The 943-nt window shown below is 40.1% G+C and overlaps 1 non-coding gene across 1 annotated transcript; it reads left to right on the top strand.

Moving 5' to 3' along the window:
- The first annotated feature begins 558 nt into the window (after positions 1-558).
- On the top strand, positions 559-652 carry trnai-uau (transfer RNA isoleucine (anticodon UAU)). The gene is made up of 2 exons: positions 559-596; positions 617-652. It is a non-coding gene; the product is annotated as a tRNA-Ile (tRNA).
- Positions 653-943: the final 291 nt, after the last annotated feature.

Genomic DNA, 943 nt, shown 5'->3' with positions numbered 1-943 from the left:
GTGTACATATTAGGTAAAATGACTGCAATTTTAGTCCTTGGTAATAATACACAGGTTTATCTCCTGCATTGGGTTTTGCACTCAAGGATGACACAGCCCGATTGTTAGTTACTGTATCTAGTAATAGGTAAGGAAGCCATAACTGGACTAAGCTATTTTACATATAGTGTACATATACAGTAACTTGGCTTTTCTTTGCACTATGGAAGATATCTTCTATGTTCATCCATCAAATATTTGGTATTGGATATAGAGGTATATTTTGAAATGTAGTCCTCAACATGCTAAGCGATGTTTTGTCTGACTGTTTGATCACAGAACCGGTTTCTGCTGATGTCATCAAAAAAAGAAAAGAAACAATAATGTGACAAAGACTGGCTTTTCTGCAATGGTTGTGAGTTCAAGCCTCACCTGGAGTGTTCTTGATGTTCTCTATGTTTTGGGGTCTAAAAACGGAAGCCAGTGGTGAAATCTCTCTAACAGCCAGCACGGAGCAACTCCTTTGGTTGCAAAAAGAAGTCATTATGTCTTGACTTGACTAACTACTAATCTGCATAAGCTCCAGTGGCGCAATCGGTAAGCGCGCAGTACTTATAAGACAGTACATTGTAGAGCAATGCTGAGGTTGTGAGTTCAAGCCTCACCTGGAGCATCGGCGTTCTTTTTATGGTTCACCTGAACTTAAATCACTGTGGTCCAGCTCTTTGTAACCAAGCATTTAGGCATGAACTGCTGTTCTTGACATTGTGGTTGCAAGAAAGCAGTGATGTGATAAGCATGAGCACTTCTGTGTTAGCTTTTCCAACCTGGAAGCTAGGTTCATTACTCTCGATGTTTTGGGGTCTAAAAACTGTTACAGACAGTGAAATCTCTGTAACAGCCAGCACAGGGCAACTCTTTGGTGGCAAAAAAGTAGTGATATCTTGACTTGACTTAAACACTT

Source organism: Maylandia zebra, linkage group LG5 (assembly GCF_041146795.1).
Source record: "Maylandia zebra isolate NMK-2024a linkage group LG5, Mzebra_GT3a, whole genome shotgun sequence".
Lineage (NCBI taxonomy): Eukaryota > Metazoa > Chordata > Actinopteri > Cichliformes > Cichlidae > Maylandia > Maylandia zebra.
Note: the sequence above shows the minus strand (reverse complement) of the source record. Positions and strands in the feature narration are given on the sequence as shown.